This window comes from Myotis yumanensis, unplaced genomic scaffold, assembly GCF_028538775.1.
Source record: "Myotis yumanensis isolate MYYU_CA2020_CCGP unplaced genomic scaffold, mMyoYum1.0.hap1 SCAF_11, whole genome shotgun sequence".
NCBI classification, from domain to species: domain Eukaryota; kingdom Metazoa; phylum Chordata; class Mammalia; order Chiroptera; family Vespertilionidae; genus Myotis; species Myotis yumanensis.
This window is the reverse complement of record NW_027223762.1, coordinates 15,369,245-15,388,253: the sequence shown is the minus strand read 5'-3', so window position 1 is coordinate 15,388,253 and position 19,009 is coordinate 15,369,245. Positions and strand designations below refer to the sequence as shown.

The following is a 19,009-nucleotide window of genomic DNA, read 5'->3' as shown; positions in this document are numbered from 1 at the left end:
GGTTGCCACCCCAGTTGTAAGGTTAGGATTGATTTAGAGGAGAAAAAGGGCATATTTTCAGATTCTGTTCCACAGGATATCCAATAATATGGCAAACACTGAGATCAGATGCGATGACAAATAACGCTGGCTGCGCGAGGCAGCAGGCGGTGTGATGCTAAGCCTGTTCGGGGGGTGTCTAAGCACTAAAATCCTCTGGAATGGCCCAGAGAGGTCAGTAGAGGTACCGGCCATGTCCTATTGCGTAGTCACTGTGTAGAGTGTAGACCCTGGGTGTGCTGCTCTGTGTCCATTAAACTGTTCTGCCTGAATGTGTTTTTCTAAAGGTCCTCTCTGTTTCTCCCGGCTTTGACCACACCACAGCGCTTCCTCCAAGTGTGGGGGTGAATCTCCCTGAGATGGAGCCCCCCACCCTTCCACCCTCTTCCCTACTCAGCTTCAGCCTGACTTCCACCCAGGAAATTTTTCGTTGGGGGTCTGCCTGTCTTCATCCTTTTGAAAATCACACCCCTGGAGACAAGGTCAGAGTCAGGTGACCCCTGCCCCCGCCTGAGAGCCAGCCTGCTTGGGGAGGGCCTTCAGCTGTGTGTGGCGATCACTGCGGGGCCCAAGATAGATTACACTCCTCCTCGCCACAGGGAACATGAAGTGGGCAAACGCCGCAGGAAGAGCATCCTGACAACGACCACAGCTCTGCTCTAATGTGGCACAAGAAGGTTCTAGAACTTCTCTCCCAACCCCTGGCTTGCAGTGATGGGGCGGACACAGGTCGGTCAAACACGTGAAGGTCTAGAGCTGTGTGTCCAAGGCGGTGGCCACTCCACATGTGGCCAGTGTGACTGAGGCACTGAGTGTACATTCTATTTAGCTTCAGTTCATTTAGATTTTAAAATGGAAGCCGTGTAAAATGCCTTTTTGTTACACAGAAATTGGTTTTGGTGGGATGACATTTGGTTTCAACTCATATATCATGTAAGATATTCACGTTGCAGGGCTCATATCAGCACATATGTTGGTTCTAGTGTTTATCAATACTTTAAAAATATCGTTTACATGTTGAAAAGATACTATTTTTGATATGTTGAATAAAACAAAATATATTGTTAAATTTAAATTTACCTCTTTCTTTTTACTGTCTTAATATGGGCTACTAGAAAGTTTTACATTACTGCCCTGGCCAATGTTGCTCAGTGGTTGGAGTGTCAGCCTGTACACCAAATGGTCATGGGTTTGATTCCCCATCAAGGGCACATAGCTGGGTTTTGGGGTTCACTCCCGGTCTTGGAGAGTTTGGGATGCAAGCAGTTGATGTGTCTCTCTCACATCAATGTTTCTCTCTCCCCCTCCCTTCCCTCCCACTCTCTGAAAAGCAATGGAAAAATATCCTCAGGTGAGGATTAACAACAATAAAAAAGAAAATTTTACATTACATACATGGCCTGCATTATACAGGGTGGGGCACAAGTAGGTTTACAGTTGTGAGTATGTGAAACTGAGTTTATTCTTGTATTATTATTTATTAAGTATTTCATTATTTTCCATACAAACAACTGTAAATCTACTCTTACCCCACCCTGTATCCTTTTTTTAAAATCTGTTTTTATTGATTTTTAGAGAGAGAGGAAGGAAGAGAAAGAAACATTGATGCATCAACATCAATAGGCTACCTTTTGCACGTCCCCTCCTAGGGATCAAGCCCACAACCTGGGCATGTGCCCTAATCAGGAATCAAACCTGTGACCCCTTGGCACATGGGTCTACACTCAACCACTGAGCCACACCTTGTATTCTTTTTTAAAAAGTATATTTTATTGATTTTTTTACAGAGAGGAAGGGAGAAGGATAGAGAGTTAGAAACATCGATGAGAGAGAAACATCGATCAGCTGCACACCTCCTGCCCACAACCAAGGTACATGCCTTTGACTGGAATCAAACCTGGGACCTTTCAGTCCGCAGGCCGACGCTCTATCCACTGAGCCAAACCGGTTAGGGCCGCCTTGTATTCTAGAACGGTGCTAGCCTATAGAACAACTGAAGGTCTTCAAAGGCAAGGAGAACAGAGCTGCAGCAGATCTGGGCAGGACAAGAGGAGGCTGGGAGAGGGGCTCACATGCCGTTACGCCTCTGGTTTTCATCCAAGGGCTTAATTTTTTCCAAACAACTGGGAAGAATGAAAATGTTTAAAGCTTGAATTTTTTATTCTGTAATAATATTTAAAACGTTCACCTATTGCCAACTGGCCTTCTGCCCCTAAAGTAAGTTCTTCAGCTAGGGAATAGAGCGACCTTTGTGTACAATGATCGAGGGCAGGACTGGCTCACCTGCAGCCCCAGACCCCTGGGACCACTTGGAGCTACTGCCAAGAGTCGCCAAGTCCATGCAGGCCGAGCCCTGTCATTCGATTGAATAAGTAACCTCCGGCACTCTCATGTTTCAAAAGGATGGGTGTTGCTTGATTGATGAAATGTAAGTTCATCTTCCTGTGTTGCTGAATTCAGAGTAGTTACGGCAGTGGTTCTCAACCTTCTGGCCCTTTAAATACAGTTCCTCCTGTTGTGACCCAACCATAAAATTATTTTCGTTACTACTTCATAACGGTAATGTTGCTACTGTCATGAATCGTCATGTAAATATCTGATATGCAGGATGGTCTTAGGCGACCCCTGTGAAAGGGTCGTTCGACCGCCAAAGGGGTCGTGACCCACAGGTTGAGAACCACTGAGTTACGGGCTCAGGATACATTTTTTCAATCAAAAGAATCAAAAACTCAGTTACTCATGCCTGGGCCCTGTGGAGTGTTGGGTCTTTGCTAGTTCATTCCGTGCCTTTGTGCAAATTAGAGCAAGGTATGCCCGGGGTATGGCCTGCACCCGCAGCCTGCTGCAGCCTGCTGCAGTTTACTATTCAAAAAGCTCTTCACACTGGAAAAGGCTTAACTATCCTGAGAAACACCCGACAACCAGCAAATAAGAAACAGATGCTCCACCTCCAAGGAGCCCTGCTCTTGGCATTGTCCAGGGTCAGAGTTCATGCTTTTGACCTGGGACTGGTGAGGTGCGCTCCTAGGTCTGGGCCAGGTCTGGGGGCTTGGGCGGGCCCACCATGGGCTCTCACACCATCTGTCCCCGGGGGAGCACACACAGGAGCCGATGGCCTCATTGCCAAAAGGGTCTGGAAGGAGCAAAGTGAAGCTGGAAGGAAACTGGAACCGGGATTCTTGTACCTTTAATTAAGGAATTCGCAGTGGATGGAAAAATAGGCTATGTTTCCTAAACGTGTTGGAATTTATTTAAATTTAGAACCGGGTTTTTCAACCTCGGCACTACGGGCATTTTGTTGATTCTTTTATTTTGCGGGGCTGTCCAGTCAGCACCAGATGTTCAGCAGAAACCCTGGCCTCTGACCCACCAGACGCCGGTAGCACCCCCTCCCAGTTGCGACAATCAAACACGTCTCCGAACGCTGCCAAATGTCCCCCGGAGGGTAAAGCTGCCCCAGATGAGAACCGCCGACTTAGATTGTCCCAACATGGTTTGTGGCATTCGCTGATTGCCATCATTTACATCTCACAGCTGCAAGAGCAGGGACTGGAATCTGGCGCATGTGGATTCCAATCTGGCCCACGCGTTACCCGCTGGGGGGCCGGGGGCACGTTACTTAACATCTCTGTACCTCGATTTCCTCCCCTGTAAAATGGGGCCATAACCGTGCTGTCCTCAGAGAGATGTGAGGATGGAGAAGCTAAAGCTCCTAATAGGGGACCAGGAAATAGCAGCTAGTGCACTCCCCGCGCACTGGCCTCATACAGGATCCCTGGGTTTCCTCTCATTCCTGGGCCTCTGTCGTGTGACAGCCAAGAACCTGGGCTCTGAGCTCAGAGCCCAGAGTTCACACTCCAGATACAACGTGGAACAAGCTGCTTAACTCTGAAGCCCCAGAGGGGGAGGGGGGGGGTGGGACGGGACTCAGGAATGAAATAAGCAGGCCCAAGCCTCTCCACCGTGATCAGGTGCTTCGAGCCTGCGTGTGAATATGGGGAAAAGCAACGTTTTCTAGAACTGCGACAAAATCACGGTCTTTCTTAACCTTCCTCCCCTACTGCTGCCCCACCAATAGGGAATGTGCTGGAACCCCAAAGCCCTCGCACCTCATGTTGCGGCCGCCTGAGGAATTCCATCTGTTCCTCCCACCTACCTCCTGGAAGTCCTCTTGCTTCTGGAAGCTCTCCTGGTCCCCTGGGGCTGTGCTGTTCCCAGGGAGTCACCCCAGGTCTCACTGGGAAAATGAAGCCAGACTTCCTTCCCTGAAGCAGAGCAATGCCCTCCCTCCCAGAGGCACGGGCCTAATTCGGCCACAGATTCCTGCGAGCCTTACTATCCTCAGCTGTGAAATGGGCGGTCAGGCAAGCCTCCCTGTCTCCCCGAGCCCAGCCGGACTCGGACGCAGGTGCTCCTCATTCACGCCACGCGGGCACTTCTCTCTCCCTGCCACTCCACCCCACTTTAAAATAGGCCTGTTTATCTTTCTAAACCGTGCACTCCCCCGAGTCAATGACTATATCCTGTTCATACTTTTTCCTCCCACTAATTCACAATTTAATACCCTCTATTCTACATAACCACATGTTCAATCGCTCACAGCACATTAGCAAAGTTACTAGGAAAGCTGGACGACCAACCAAAGATGCTACAGAAGCATGGCATTCTGACAGGGAGAGAGCCAACACCCAGGAGTGCTTCTCTTCGGGAAACAATTCTACCAAACACATGGGAATAGAAGCAATTTAAAATGTTCAAGACATAGCCAACACACGACTGACTCCAAATTGCCATTTAGTATGCTTTGTATTACGGGATATAAAAACGACCCCCATCTATGGAATGTTAGGCTGACAGGTAAGACAGTTAAAGCCTCCACATGCAAGATCCCACTATTTCTGGTTGTGCCAAAAAATAAACAACCGGCAAATTATTCGTCTCTTTAAAACAAACAAACAAAAAAGGCATTCACACTTTTTAAAAAGTGGGATGAGGTGGAACGCCCTCCTTCTTAAAAAGGTATCTAGAGCTACTAAAAACCTTGCAATTGCAGAACAGTTGCTAAAACGATTCCCCTGGATTATGCAAGCAGGGAGACAGGGACCACTGCTGAGCCCTGGCCTGTGCCATTCACCAGACTTGGCTTCTTTCTCTCCTGCTTCATCGGAGGCTGGACTCCCCCGGCCTTCAGCTTCTCTGTTTCCCGCAGGCAGATCTTCTGTAGGTTCCTGGTCAGCCACTGGCGCCTGCTTTCCCTTTGCTCCCCTTTTCCTTTCCCTTTGCACCTTTTAGGCTGCAGATTTATCCTTCCCCGCCGCCTTTTTTTGGCTTCGCGTCCACTTTTGCAGGAGCAGGTGTGGCTGACAACCCGGCCCACCTCCTCTTGGGCGCCTCCTGGCCCGACCCCTCGGCAGAGCTGACCTTCCTCTTGGGCATCGTGGAGGCGGCCCGGCCCAGGGTCCGGAGAACAGGGGCTGCCAAGCTGCCGGGACCTGCGATGGGGGCAGTGGGAGGACCAGATGAATCTGTCCTATTCATACTTGTATCCCATAACATAGTTCCTGCCACAAGGAAAGTCCGCAATCACCGTTTGTTGAATGAATGAATGGGGAGGAGGGATTGGAGCACGTGACCACTTTAAACTCTCCAAGTGGGACAGGGTGGGGGTTTCTTTCCTTCTCACCCTCCTCTGGCCCCACCCCACCGCGCCCTTTGCTGGGAAAATACACTTTATAAGATGAAGCAAAGACTGTGAGGTGAAGCAAGAGCAAGTCCAACACCTGAGACCCGCGTGACTTTCAGCAACACTTTTCCAGGCTGCACTCGACATGCACCTGGGTAAATAGATACATGGAGACTGTTCCAGAAGGGAGCCAAGGGAACAAAGAAGACCCTTTGGGGAAGTGCAGCTGGCTGGTTTCAAAATAGCCTGAGGCCCTGGGAAGATGGGATAGAAAAGTGAGTCTCCTCTTCTCCACAGCTTGGCGCTCACGGGCCTCAACAGCCCATCCACAGTCCCTGGGACTAACCCAGGGCTTCCGTGAAATGAGAAGCGGGGAGCTCACCGCCTCCCACCGAAAGTCCTGTCAGAGCTCAGACACAGGCTGCTCACCATGCCCCAGGGATCAAAAGTTGACTCAGGGCTTGAACATCTTGCTCAGGAACATTTGTTCCCCAAATTCCTCTCTGAGTTTTCCTTTGCTTGGTTTCAACTTATAATTTTGCTCTAGTCTCCAAAGCCCTAAACCAGGCTTCCTGTGGAGTGTGCTCAGGACCATTTATGGATGAAAGTCCTACACATCCCTTGCTGTCTGTCAGTTAAGCTATTAACAGGGAATCAACGTCAACTGTGGGAATGAAGCTGAGCACAGATACGGTCCTTTGCAGCACTCCTTCAGTTATTTCAGGAAACACCCCTTTGTTCTAAAGTAGTGTATCAGCTGGGGCCCAGCCTTCCACAGGCATGCCCTGCGAGTCTAAGTTACTCTCTTCCTTATTCTCATTTGCATTGCCTATTCCATGGTACTTACCTCTAGAATAGTGGCTAGAAAACTGGTAAGGGTTGCACGTAGGCACCAACACCCCAGACTTTCAATTTAGATGGAAAGAAAGAAACTCCATTTTTGCTGCATTAGTTTCCGATGGATGCTGTAACAAATTACCACACACTTGGCTGAATGGTCAGATCTAAAATTAGTTCACCAGGCCAAAATCAAGGTGTCTGTAGGGCCACACTCCCTCTCGAGGCTCTGGGCGAGAATCCTTTTCCTTACCTTTTCCAGCTTTAATTCTTTAAAGCCAGTGAACAGTGAAGAGCTATGGACACAAAGAAGGACAAATGAACTAAATTCCTGAGAACACTGGGCACAGAAAAAAAAATAAAGAAAAGCCACTGGAGAATTTGAATACAAGTCAATATAACTGATCTAAACAGAAGCACAAAGGAGAAAAAAAAACGATTAAAAACAAAATATTAGGAACTCAGGGGGTAATATCAAATAATCTAACATATGTGGAGTGAAAGAAAGAAAACAAACTGGGCGAGGAAAGAATAAAAAACTGCACAAAATAATGATTGGAAGACTTAATAGTCAGAAAATTCCTAAATTAACAAAAGACATTAAACCACAGATTCAATAAACTCAGCAAATCCCAAGCTTTGTAGGAATACAAAGATCGCTCCCAGGCACATCACGGTCACTGAAAAATCAAAGACAGAAGGAAAGCTCATAAAAGAAACCAGAGGGGGAAAGAGATACTTTCTATTTGGGGGCAGAGGAAGGAGAGACATAGATGGCAATTGACTTCTAATCAGAAATAAGAAAACCTAGAAGATAATAGAATAACATCATTAAAATGATGAAAGAAAAATAATCAATGTCAACTTAGAAGCTTATAGCCAGTGGAAATATACTTCAAAATGAGGGAGAGAAAGAAAAAAAAAAAAAAAGATATTCTCAAACCAACAAAATCTGAGAGAATGTGATACCAACAAATCCAACGCTCAAGAAGTAAGCCATTCTGTTTACATCACTACAGTCTCGACAGGTTTTTTAAGCTAAAGGGACAGTATCCCACGTGGGAAATGGAATCTACAGGAGGGAATGGAAAGCACTGAAAAAAGCAAGTATGTGGGTAGGTATAAAAGATTATTTTTAATTTTAAAAAGATGTCTGGATGTTCAAATGAAAATAATAGCAAGTATTATAACACATGTAAAAGTAAGACTCATGACAAAAATACCATTGAAGAATGGAGGGGTAAAATGCAATTGTAGTGTTTTAAGGTTCTTGCTTTGTCCAGGAAGTGCTGTAATATTTATTCAATGTTGACAATGATATATTAAGGTTGCATATTGAAATAAAACAAAGAGGCACAGCTAAGAATCAAAAGAGGAGATAAAAGGAATATGAAATAATAATCTATGAGAGGACAGGAAAGAAGGAACCAAGAACACATGGGACAAATATGAAACAAAGCAAGATGATTCATAAACCCACCCTATCAGAAATTATATCAAGATGGCGCATGTGTACTGGTTGCGGTGGTGGTGGGAGCGAAGGTCTGTGCCCTGAATGCAGACCGGCGAGAGGGCGACCAAAGCACCGGCCGTCTCTGCCACTTCCGTGGAGGAGCTCAGGGGGATGTCGCTGCTGGTTGGGCCGTGTCCCAGGGATCACTGCTCTCGGAATCTAACATAAATCCAAACACTGCCTATCAGAAACAACAAGAGACGGGAACCGTTTGGTCAGAAGCTGAACACTGGGATCTGGCTCTACGTTTTCAGGGAAAAGCTGGTGGTGATGGGATCTGGGGGGAAACTGGTTACATTCAAGGCTCTGCTCTATCAGTGGAAGTCACACAGGGCCTCACTGACGAATCAGAAGAAGAACGATTTGAAGACGTGCCTGAAACCAGTCCCCTGACTGATCTGCCCACATGTAAACTCAATAAACTTGAAGAGATTGCTGACTCAGTCGCCTCAGCTCTCTCCTCACCTATCCGCAGGGAAAAGCTGGCTCTGGCCTTGGAAAATGAAGGTTATATTAGAAAACTACTGCAGCTCTTCCAAGCCTGTGAGACCCTAGAAAACACCAAAGGCTTACACCATGTGCATGAAATTGTTAGAGGAATCTTATTCCTAAATAAGGCAACTCTGTTTGAGGTAATGTTTTCTGATGCATGAACCATCCATGTCGTTGGATGCCTTGAATATGACCCTGCTTTGGCTCAGCCAAAAAGGCACAGAGAATTCCTGACCAAAACTGCAAAATTTAAGAAAGTTATGCCAATAACAGACTCTGAATGAAGGTAGAAAGTACATCAGACTTACAGGATACAGCACATTCAGGACATCGTCTTGCCTATGCCGTCCGTTTGTTTGTTTGTTTGTGTTTTTTAAATATATTTTTATTGATTTCAGAGAGGAAGGGAGAGGGAGATAGAAACATCAATGATGAGAGAGAATCACTAATTGGCTGCCGCCTGCACACCCCTTACTGGGGATGGAGCCTGCAACCCAGGCATGTGCCCTTGACCTGAATCAAACCTAGGACCCTTCCGACTGCAAGCCGACGCTCTAGCCACTGAGTCAAACCTGCCAGGACTATGCCATCCATTTTGAAGAGGATTTTCTTTCTGCTCTGACATCTTTTATTTAATTCAACAAATTTTAGATAGCATGTTGCAGGAAGATGAAGAGTTTTTGTCTGGTTTTGGCACAATTAACACATGATGGTGAACTGTGTGAGTTGACATTACAACCTCAAAACAGGGATGCATTTTCCAAAACTTTGGCAAAGTTCAGGATTCTTCCTGCTCTTGAAATTGTAATGGGCATGGATGATTTTCAGGTCAGGTCAACTGCTGCAGATAAATTTTCTTACCTAACAGAGTTTAGTCCATCCATGGCCTGAGAATTTGTCATTCAAAAAGCCCACAGAGTGACCATGATATCCTTCTCATTAATGTAGTAACTGAACAAATGATCTGTGATCCTGATCTAGGAGGTGCTGTTCAGTTCATGGGACTTCTTTGTACTCGAATTGACCCAGAGAACATGCTGGCTACAACTAATAAAACTGAAAAAAGGTAAATTTCTACATTTCTTCCCCAACCATTGTATGCATGTCCTCACAGCACCACATTTGACCAAAACTTCAGAAGACAAAAGGGAAAAGAATAATATAGTTGGATCTAACAAAAACAGCACCATTTGTCCTGATAATTATCAAACAGCATAGCTGCTTGCCTTAATTTCAGAGCTACTCGCATTTTGTGTGGAACATCATGCATATCACATAAAAATTATATTATGAACAAGGATTTGCTAAGAAGAGTCTTGGTCTTGATGAATTCCAAGCACACTTTGCTGGCCTTGTGTGCTCTTCGTTTTATGAGGCAGATAATTGGCCTTCAAGATGAATTTTACAATCATTACATCAACAAGAGAAATCTTTTTGAGCCAGTTGTAAATGCTCTTCATGCTCTTCTGGATAAAGGGACTTAGTACAATCTGTTAAATTCAGCTGTAATTGAGTTCTTTGCATTTGTAAGAATGGAAGATATTAAGTCTTCTACTGCACGTATAGTTGAAAACTCTTATAAATCACTTGAATTGATTGAATATGTTTAGACATTCCAAGGATTAAAGACTAACTATGAGCAAGAAGAAGACAGACAAAATCAGAACCTGATCAGTGTGCCATCTGTCCTGCGCAGTAACAGATTTTGCAGATGCAAAAGCCTGGGAAGAGGATGAAGAAATGGGGTTTAATGAAGGTGAAGAGGAAGAAGGAAAAGTAGTTCTGGCACCAGTGGAAAAATCCAAGCCAGAAAATGTTATGAAAAATGTGTGAAGACTAAGAAAGCCAAAGAAAGTGAAGACAAGGAAAACCATCCCAGAACGACAGCTTCCAGTGGCTTCCCGTTTCCTTTCCCCCCCCCTCGGCCAGTGCTGATGGAGAAGCAGTGCAAAGAGCAGACCTGTAGTGGCCCCAACACCACCAGCAAGTGCCAATGGAGCCTCTTCCAAAACTACACACTTGGCTACATCAGTAACAGCCCCCAAGGGAAGTTTGGTTGGTTCAGTGGATTATCCAGAGGAAGAGGAAGAAGAAGAGGAAGAAGAAACACCTTCCAGGAAGACCTCATCTTAGCTCATAAAATATTGACGGGGGACCCTCAGCATGCGGTCTCACTAAAATGCTGCAACTGTTCAATGAGCTGAAACTGAATCAGAAAGCCTTCTCACATGAACATCTAATTAGACAGGGAGTAGCAGAAACGCTGGGTATAGCAGCTAGGAGATGTTAGTTCTGGGGGAAATAATGGGCTTCCCAGGAAGTTGATGGCTTGCTAGTAATTAAGTAATTTGCCCTACAGGCTATCAAAAAAAAAAATTAGTAACCAAACCTCCAAGATAGCTTCTCAGCAAGGAAACTCTTAGGCTTTGGGACACTGTTAGGTTGAAAATATAATATGAATGCAGAGTTGCTTCGGGGTGGCTGCGGGGGAAGTATGTGTGGGGGGTGTATTGTTCTAGAAACAATTATAAAACTTCAGAAAACCCAATAACATTACTTATATAATGGTGCTGGCCGTGTTGTTCTCTTAATCAGCCGCCTCTTTTTAAAAGAAGCATATGGCCGAAACCGGTTTGGCTCAGTGGATAGAGCGTCGGCCTGCGGACTGAAGGGTCCCGGGTTCGATTCCGGTCAAGGGCATGTGCCTGGCTTGCGGGCACATCCCCGGATGTGCAGGAGGCAGCTGATCGATGTCTCTCTCATCGATGTTTCTGACTCTCTATCTCTCTCCCTTCCTCTCTGTAAAAAATCAATAAAATATATTTTTAAAAAAATAAAATAAAAGAAGCGTATGGAAAACATTGTTTTTTTTTAACTATCATAAGAGAAACATGAAGTTAAGCTATTGGGACCAGTTCTTTGAAGATTTCACAGAAATTCAGCCTTTCTATGTAGTTGGAGGGAAGTGCACCCCGTATTACAGCACATGTTGAGTTTTCTGCACCAGGAATTTTCATATGTATTTTGATGGAAACAAACAAGCTGGATTCAAAATAGTTTTGTTCATGTGACTTTAAAATCAGCGCTTTTAGAGATCCAGGTGCCAGGAGCCGTACAGCAGCACCCGGATGATTTTCTCTAGAAAGGGAGAAGGTGGAACAGAGTGTTTTCAACTGCCTACGGGCCCAGGCCTTGGTGGAAGATACTTTGAAGTTACTTTCTGCTTTGTTAGGGAATTGTCTCTCTCCCCAGAGCTGCAGGCAATTTGAAAGTGTCATCTATGCAGACTACTATACAGAGACCAGCGATGAATAAAGTGGAATTTCATATCCAGAGGCCATTTTGATCCAAGAAGTTACTTCACTGTCAGACTCAGAATGCAGCCCATGAAGCTTTTCCATAAACAAACAGGGTGTGATGGGAAAGCCGCTGTTCTTACCAAGCAAAAGCGCATTCCATGTCTGTAAATGAATTTAAAATAATAATTTGAGGCAAACAGTGAAGAGGTTTTATTTTTAGAACAAGCAAGTTAGCTGTAAATATTTTTAAATGTTCGTTTGTTCATCTGTGATCTGAGATAATGCTGAGCAAAACGTCCCTCACACGACAAGTTAATGCATTGGGGCGGGGAAAGCTAAAAATCATGATTCCAGCTACAATCTTCAGATCACCCTTGTAATGTGTTATGGGTCCATTTTTCTTGGAATAGCTTACACTGAAGCGTTCTCCCTGTTTTGGAGATTCTGTAGTCAATTTTCATTTTGACTGTTTGGAAAAGATGGGCTGTCCGTGTTAGTCAGTGGTCCAGGCACTGCTGGTCCAGTAGCGAAAAAGACAAAATTCCAGCTTTTGTGATGTCTGTATGACAGAAATATAAGGCGATGTTATTGTATTAACATGAAAAACGCGTGTCTCTACCAAGAGCATGTTTGAGGAGAGATTGTGTCCTCAAGGCATTGCGCCAAGTAGAAACCCATGGCAGAAACCCATGGCGCACAGTATTGTTTTCACTTGATTTGCTGGTTGCTTTCTCTCAGAAGTCAGAAACAATGACTGAGGTGGCTGTGTCCGCCTCAAGACCTGGAGTTGATCTCTTGCCTTACACCTTCCTCTTACTTTTATAGCATCTCTCAGCCTTTGCAGCTTCAGGGGTCCTGGGGGCAGCTGGATCCAGCACCTCCTCATTGTACAGAGTCTGTTCCTGGGATTCGCTAATGTGGGTACACTTTCCCAGCCAAGGCTGGGGCTAAAGACCACAAGACACTGTTGTGAATGGATGTGATTCTCAGAGTTGCAGCTAGATGAAGCCAACCCAGAGAAGAGGACAAATCCAGGAGTCCACAGAGCAGCGGAGCCAGTGCCCTGGGGAGCCTTGGGCGGGCTTGTGTTAGGACTTGTCATGCAAGATCACAAATGCCCTCATGGGTTAAGCCATCCCGAGTTGGGTCTGTGGTTCCTTGCAGCTATAAGCATCCTCACTAATGCAGCATCCCCAACGCCCCTTTGTTTTTAAGAACGTGTGTGGCTCTAAAGCACCCCATTTCCCAGAGCTACTGGCCAAGGAATTCTCCCACAGACCAATGAAATTCCCAGCCTTTGTGGTCAAATGCTCTCTGTCTGCCCTTTTCTTTTTCTTACCTTTATCCCCTGGGACAACTCTCAGACACTCGGTACATTGAAATCGCTCTAGCATTATTACCAACAGCTCCGTGAAGACACTTGAAGAGAAATAACGCTTTGAACTAAAAGCGCGTCTCCTAGTGTCATTGGATAACACAAAAATGGGACTTAGCCGTAGACCCCCACTGCGTTATTCAGCGTCTGGCTGCTTTGGTGAGTGCCAAAGTGCCTTTGGGCCTCCTGCGCGCTTCTTTGCTTTCCTTGATTGCATTCAAAAGGACTAAAAATAAACAAGGCATGTTCATTACTAAGGGGCATTCATTACTTTGTCCAAAGAATCAGGACGATCTATTTTCTGAATTCACTCACCATAGTTTCCCAAGCAGCCACCATGGGCACAATCCTTAGCACTTGTTGAAAATGTTCTTTCGTGTAAACTGCAGTGTCCGTGGAGCAAAGCGATGAGATTGTCCTGGGGGGCTGGAGGCAACAATTAAGCCTTTTTTCAAAAGATGTGCAGATAAGACTGCTTGGGAGTTTTGAAACAACTTTATTCTAGGAAGCCCAGCCACTTCTAAAAAACACGGGGTTGACATTTCCTTTGCCTACCCCAGGAGGAGGGCGTCCCCTGCTTTGTTAATTCCTATAAGTTGTACTTATTTATTTTTGTCATAGTGGACACAGAAAAAGTACAGAGAATAATAATAAAACCAACCCCCATTTAGTAGTTATAATGATTGAACAAATGCTAACATACTGCCATCTTTCTGTTAAATATAATCATAATGATGGATATCTCTATCTGATGCATGAAATAAGTTGTTAAGCTAAACTCATAGTCCCATTTCCATTTTTCCAATTAAACCTATCAATTATGAGCTTTTTTGCAACCATGATTTCAAAACAGAAGAGACAGGTTCAGAAATAGACCATAAATACTCCAAACAGGACTTCAACAGGGCTTCCCGGCTACCTCCACAGGGGCTGTGGTGGGTGAAGGAGCCTGCATGGGACATTAGCATGGGCTATTTAGAAGAGGTAAATGCTCTGTAAGCATCAAAGGCACTAGACCTGAAGATTACATGTTTCCAGAGACTGCAGGTCTCAAGTTACTCGGGTCTATGTTTTGTGAATTTCCTTTAATGCATGCGTATTTTACAGCGTCTTCATTTTAAATCACACCCATACACAACTTGAATTGCATAAGTTTGAAAACTAAACTCCCCTTGTCCCCCTACTTAATGAACACAGAGTCCTACCTCACCTTTGCAGGGCGTGGCTACCTTTCCCTGCTTCCATACATGATATCATCAGGTTCTCCTCTGCTCCCAGGCCAGCCATACGGTCCGGCTGAAATGTCTTTTTAGAGCACTTACGGATCTTTGTAGCCTTTCCCTGGTTTACAACCCCCTAGGATAAAAGCAGGGTTCAGAAAAGGGTTAAGCACTGTCTGTTGACAGATGCAAACATCCCTAACAAGAGCTGTCTCAGTAATTGTCTTCATTCCCAGGCAGGAACAAGCAATTGCTTATTGATCTCGCTTTAAAGCAAAACCATGCATTTTCTCTTTCTGCTGAAGTGTTGCATCTCGGAGAAGCTTAGAAAAATAGAACTCGAGGTCTGGAAATAGCCAGCGGCGCTGGTTACACCACATTGTGAATGTGCTGAATGCCACTGATTTGTACATTTGAAAATGATTAAAATGGCCAATTTCATGTTATGTATGTTTTACTACCAATTTTTTTTCCAAAGGAGGCTTCGGAAAACAAAGAATGGTTGCACCATGGGATTGTGGGAAAACGAGCCTTTTATCCTGCCTTTTGGGCCAACAGCAAGCGGAGGTGACACAGTGGCACTCGCTAGTCCCGCGGGCAGCTCCAGTTCTCTAACGCTCTGTGGATGGAGGGCCACTCGGGCTTTCTGCCTCCTGCACCAGGAGGAGAGCAGGATATCTGGTAGTAAAAACCGTAAGCAATTCCAAATTTCCAATATGGTTTTACTCTGCTTCTGGACAGACCACATCCGTTGTTTTCTCCTTTGGACACCTCCCGTCACGGTCACCGCTCATCCAAGTCCGTATGGCATGATTTTATATTTTTAAAAATCCGCTCTCACCGTGTTGGGCCATACCGTTTCCTTTGAGAAGCTTTCTCTACCAGCACGTTGTGCAGATCAGGGTGCTGGGGAGAAGCCCTCACAAAGCTGTAATCGAGTTTTGTGAAACTTGAAGCATGTTTCCCCCGATCCACCAGTCAAGGACTCCGGAAAGGTAAGAAGGCGATCCAGTTCGTTTCATTACGATGCCCTGTTCCTGGGACGTGGGTGCCGCGTGTGCCTCAGGAATACCTGACGACCGCAGCCCCGCAGAAAAACAAGCCGTTCGCATTTCTCCCTGACGTGACCTGCGTTTACAACCAGCCGGTATATGATGAAAGTTTATGCTGCTTTTCCACATAAGTTATTTTTCCAACTGAAAATTGCTCCCAGCTGTTCTGACCCACATGTGTTGGCAGCCTGTGCGGTGAGGGCCACTTTACAGGTGATGAAGCCTCAGACAATGAGGTTTAAGCAACTTGTATAAAAGCTGGTCAAAACCCACTATCCCTTTGCACTTCTAACCTGGCCCTTCCCAACACAAACAAAAGAAGTGGCCTCTCCGGAACTGCCCTTGGGGCACAGTGAAAGGGTTTCCGAGCTGTAGGCCCACACTTACCCCACACTTACGAGGCCCCGAAGCCCCGGAGTAAGATTAATTACCCAGGGTTTCCTCTCCCCTGGAGAATTCGGCTTGCAGTTCAGTGAACATCGCTCCAGGCAGTGAGGAAGGAGCAGGTTGTCCCTGGGATCCGGCTGCCAGGAGAGCTGACTGTGACGCACACCTGAGCCTGCTGAGCTGCCATTCATCTCTTGGTTTTATGTTGTCCCGGTACCAACTTCACTCGTTTGTTCACATAGAAATGATAGGTCGTTTTTAGTATGTAGAACTTGTTCTAAAATTAGTACAATATTCTATTTCATCAGGAAGTCATAGGATAACCAAAGCAATGATTGATAAGGGTGGCTATACCTCCAGGTTTTCCAGAACAGTCTTGGGTTGTTTAACACGTATCAGATGCTCGATATAAAAAAAAGAAAGAGAGAGAGAGAGAGAGAGAGAGAGAGAGAGAAGGAAGGAAGGAAGGAAGGAAGGAAGGAAGGAAGGAAGGAAGGAAAACAGTCCTGGCCTGGTGGCTCAGTCAGCTGGAGCATCGTCCCTTACACCAAAAGGTTTCGGGTTCCGTTCCCAGTCAGGGCACATACTTAGGTTGTGGGTTTGATCCCCAGTTGGGGAGCATTCGTGAGGCAACTGATCGATGTTTCTCTCTCACATCAATGTTTCTCTCTCTCCCCCTTCCTCTCTCTCTGAAATCAATACAAAACATATCCTCAGTGAGGCTTAAAAAACCAACAGGTAGAAAAGTTACTTGTAGAGTATTAAAAACAAAACAGAACACTAGTCATCATAGTGGCGTTAAACACCCTGGGATTGGATTAGCAGGCCTCCCCCTGACATTCCCAGCCTCCTCCAGTCTTGAACAGAAGGGATGAGACATGTGCATAAACTGAGTTCACAATTTTCCCTCCTGGTAAAATCCAAAGGATGCCCAGCAGTGCCCTCTGCCTTTCCCCAGCTGTTCCCTGATAAGGCGCAGCTAACACCCCATTTGACGGGCAGCAGGATAAAACCTCGAGTGCCCGGCTCCTCAGGACTCAGTGGTCGTGAGAGAACTCGCTGCCCACCACTCTCCCTCGTCCCTGCTGAGGCGGGAGGTTGTGGCCACACAGCAGCAGGATCAGTGGGAAATGTGAGAAAGTGCAAGGCGGGTGCAGGTGAAATGTGTGCAGGAAGAGGAAGCTGAGCAATGGGATCAGAGAGGTCCAGGTGGCAGTGTGAGTATTCTTGCTCTCAGTGGTTTTGTCATTCTCTATTCAGTGTATCTACAACAATTATTTACTGTGTTGTTGGGTAACATCTTTTCTCTTGCAATAAACCTTTTGGCAGCAATCATCTTGAAAGATCAAAGCACATTTTTAGGGGAAAATTAAAATATGAATGCTGTAGTTGAATGCGTAAGGTGCATAAAATGTTGGTTGACACCTAGCATCCATGCAAACCAGAATGCTAAGAAGCTCAGAATTACTTCAAAAGCTAGTTGTGACTTTAAGTAAACCACACTCCAAAGTGATGAATGAACACAAGCAGCTGCACTAGGTATGTTTCCTAGTTCTTCTAAACCAGCGGTTCTCAACCTGTGGGGCGCGACCCCTTTGGTGGTTGAACGACCCTTTCACAGGGGTCGCCTAAGACCCTCCTGCATATCAGATATTTACATGACAATTCATAACAGTAGCAACATTACAGTTATGAAGTAGCAACGAAAATAATTTTATGGTTGGGTCACAACATGAGGAACTGTATTTAAAGGGCCAGAAGGTCGAGAACCACTGTTCTAAACCAACGTGCTCATCTTCAAGTTTCCCTGGGCCTCAAAATGCTGTGAGTACCCATCGGCAGAAGTGGGCCTGTGGAAACAGGGACATGACCCCAGCTCTATAGCAGGGTCCTCAGATGCTTCCACTGAGAAATGTGGTAATTCTAATAATGGTTGATTTTTTAAAAACCAAATTTGTGGAATACAATGAGAACTTTGGAAAGTTCCTTCTGCCAAAGGTGAAACATCTGGCATTATTCTGATTGCTATCATATATCCAGTTTAAAAGTTCATCGCTGAGGAAGAACTTTGGTTTTGAGGTGATAAATATTCATGACCAGCATCCTGGTAGAAACAATATTGTTATCAAATGAAGACCCTGTGGAGTGGAAATGTACTTGGACTGGGGAGGAAGCATATCTAATTAGTACTTTTGTCCAAACAAGTTCTGCTGGTCTCTCAACAGAAATGGAAACTGAATTGTCACACACACACACACACACACACAGTAAGTGGATCACAAAATTCCCCTTCCTGTCTATCAGTTGACTTAGCATGCCTGAGTCTTTGTGATAACCTACTTTGTTAATATCAACCTAAGTGTCCTACAATGCTCTGAATTTTAGCTGCATTTCGTTCAAAATCATTTGGAAGTCTTTAATGCATTGAGTAAATGAATTTTTAAAAATTCAGCTTTTGAGCCTGAAGCTTTTAGAAAATGACAATTATTGAAAACCAAGCAGACAAACAGGCAGGACCAGCTGCCTAATTTGTGGGGCCCAGTGAGAAATGAAAACACAATCCCTTGTTTAAAAATGAAGCATTTCAAGATGGCAACAGCAGAGCACTAAACCACGTGGGGAGGTTCTGAGCGATGGCACCAGCCCGTGGAGCTGACTCTGCGAACAGGAGCCACTGAAATGTATCCTGCAAAGGGGCGGTGTGGGAAGGGGCACAATGAGTGCTTTAATGAGTACAGGATTTAATTCTGAAATTCTATAATTGTGCCCTGGATGACCTCAACCTGTGAGAAGAATATTTTGATGGAGCGCCTATATTTATTTAGATAAATTTAGATTCTGTCCCAGAATAGGATGTAACTGAGAAGACCTACCCTGTTGAATCATCTAAATTTGGGGAACCATTCAAAAGAATCATAAATAGAGACAACTTATTTGACAAGTTATCATAAAAATATTTGTAAAAAAAAAAAAAAGTAGTCTGAATGAAGGCCAGAATTTCCTGGGAACTACTTAGACTGAATTATTTACACATTTCAATGTTTTTAAAAATTAGAATTGAGAATAGTCTTAATTTAACAGAATTGGGCTTAACTTACCAAATACTTTAATA

General features: G+C 45.1%; 2 pseudogenes; one reads left to right on the top strand and one right to left on the bottom strand.

Moving 5' to 3' along the window:
- Nucleotides 1–2,107: 2,107 nt before the first annotated feature.
- Nucleotides 2,108–5,475, bottom strand: LOC139019615 (non-histone chromosomal protein HMG-14 pseudogene; annotated as a pseudogene).
- Nucleotides 5,476–5,867: 392 nt separating this feature from the next.
- LOC139019614 (serine/threonine-protein phosphatase 4 regulatory subunit 3B-like) lies at nucleotides 5,868–10,697 on the top strand (annotated as a pseudogene).
- Nucleotides 10,698–19,009: the final 8,312 nt, after the last annotated feature.